General features: G+C 44.0%; 1 non-coding gene and 1 pseudogene across 1 annotated transcript; both read left to right on the plus strand.

The window, feature by feature from the left end:
* The first annotated feature begins 1,173 nt into the window (after positions 1–1,173).
* On the plus strand, positions 1,174–1,328 carry LOC143262457 (5.8S ribosomal RNA). Its single transcript, XR_013036256.1, has one exon. It is a non-coding gene; the product is annotated as a 5.8S ribosomal RNA (ribosomal RNA).
* A 1,107-nt stretch (positions 1,329–2,435) lies between these two features.
* LOC143262448 (large subunit ribosomal RNA) overlaps positions 2,436–2,500 on the plus strand; it is a 4,672-nt pseudogene continuing 4,607 nt past the window's right edge.

Genomic DNA, 2,500 nt, shown 5'->3' on the forward strand with positions numbered 1-2,500 from the left:
AGGCCTTTGATCTGCGTTGCGTAGGCCACAACAAATCTTTCAAAGAGAGAGAGATATATGTGTTGTTGGGGTTTGTGATTATGAAGGTGCCCCAACGCACAAAAATATATAAAAATGTACAAAGTTGGGATGTGGTGTGGTGGAGAAGAGTTGGGCCCGACCAGATCATTCGTGCGTGATTTACACGGCAGACGTGTGTACTACACGTATTAGGCCTTTGATCTGCGTTGCGTAGGCCATCTTCCTTCCAAGACACACACGTGTTGGGGTTTGTGTGATTTTATGATAGTGCCCCAACACGGAAAAATAAGCGTACGAGAAGAGTTGGGCCCGACCAGATCATTCGTGCGTGATTTATACACGGCCAGACGCGTATTATATTACACGTATTAGGCCTTTGATCTGCGTTGCGTAGGCCATCTTCTCGATAGAGAGAAAGCCAATGTATTCTTTTTTCTTTCTTTACACACACACACACACACAGTTGTAGTAGGACAGGGAGGGATGCGAGCGTGCTAATCACGCTTCCTCAAGTCTTCGCTGTGGTGTAAAAAAAAAAAGAAAAAAAGGAATCGTTGGGAAAGTCCAAAGGACGAAAATATCGGGCAGTCTGAAGATAACTTAATGCTCGTTTACATTGGTATCAAGAGAGACCGGCTTGTGTAGCTCGTTTCAATGCTGTGTCGTTGTCATTGACACCCTACTCTGTTGCGCGCTAGTGGCAGCATGAGCGTGGGACGTATATATATATGACACCCAGCTAGAGCCGGCCGTGAGTCCGTCCGGTGTAAATAACGACGAAAGGAGAGAGAAACTTTTCGAATCCAGTATCGGGTTGATAATTGTCCAGTTTGAATATCCATATCCCCGTCGTTTTTGGAGGTGATATACTCTCTGTGTTTCTTCGATAGAAGGCTTTTCAATGTTCTATTCGCTCCGACCGTCGAACTTGCAAGAAAACAGTGGTTTTGGATTTGCTCGTACATATATATATGGTTTCGACGGAAATATCTCGTTCTTTAAGGGACAATTATGTCGTTGTACGACGACTCCCGAATCTCCTTCGCGCGCTGGTTGGAGCTCTTCGGGTATCGGCTTGTTCCGAAATATAACACAAAAATGTGGTGGATAGCAAATACACATTATATATATGAGAGAATAAAAGGGAAAAATTACCCTGAACGGTGGATCACTTGGCTCGTGGGTCGATGAAGAACGCAGCTAATTGCGCGTCAACGTGTGAACTGCAGGACACATGAACATCGACATTTCGAACGCACATTGCGGTCCACGGATACAATTCCTGGACCACGCCTGGCTGAGGGTCGTTTACGTACTTATAAACTGCTTGCGTTGATGGCACTTGTTGCCTATATACGTACGAGCGAATGATGGGCGCTTCGTCGGCGTTTGTCGCGGTCCTATGAATATTGAGAAATTTTACGTACGTCTAACAGTCTTCGAGAGAGATGGAAATCGTGTTCGAACTAGCGTGAGTGTGGAAGGCGGTGTCGTGTGTCGTATATGTTTTATATACGTCCGCCCGTCTGAAACACCGCTTCGAAGCGGTGACAAAATCTTTTTCGGGACGATTCGTATCCGTAGAACTATCGAGATTTCACTGGTACATTTTCAACGCGCTCCCGACGTCGCCTGAAATGAAACGAGATGGGTTTAACCCACGAAAGCGTACTACACGAGTCTGTCCTATGTGAAGACTGTGTACAGAGATCGAACGAACGCATGAAAGAAATTGAACGAAAGAACACATAACCCGCAAAAATATAGAGTAGAATTGTGACCGTTGCTTCGAATTTGAATTTATATGTATATATATATATCATAGCCCCAGGGAGTGGAACCTATGAGTGTGGAAGGATGTCTCTTACCGTTATGTTGCCAGAGGAAAAAAAGTCTCTCTCTTCGTACGACACATTTGTGTACGAATTGTATCGATGGCTATATAGATCCGATGTTGCACATATTCTGAGTAAAGAACACCCCACCCGGGTTACCGTCCTAAAACTCTTCTATTGGTGTGGCTATGATGTGTGTGTGTCAACGCAATCGCGAGTCTGGTTCTACGGAAAACCGTTTGTCGGTCGCCCCATATATCTTTTTGTTCTCTTCAAATGATCGAATAGCGAAACCGCACGAGATCAATCGGTCGTCTAGTCCCCGAAAGTACTTTTCGGACGGACGTTAAAGTTATACCGATTGTAATCGTCTTGCGAGTGTTTCGAAGATCTATATTTGGAGAGGATATCGAATTTTATAAAAGATATATTGGTGAGGCGCGATAAACGGTTTTTTTTTTGCTTTAAGGGTTTTTTGTGTTTTTTTTATTTTTTTTTTTTTTTTGTGTTGCTCTGTACACGTTTCGCAAAATGCTTTCGGGGGGGGAAGCTCTGAAAAAATTTTTTTTCACGTTCCGACGACCTCAGAGTAGGCGAGATTACCCGCTGAATTTAAGCATATTACTAAGCGGAGGAAAAGAAAC

This window comes from Megalopta genalis, unplaced genomic scaffold (assembly GCF_051020955.1).
Source record: "Megalopta genalis isolate 19385.01 unplaced genomic scaffold, iyMegGena1_principal scaffold0136, whole genome shotgun sequence".
Lineage (NCBI taxonomy): Eukaryota > Metazoa > Arthropoda > Insecta > Hymenoptera > Halictidae > Megalopta > Megalopta genalis.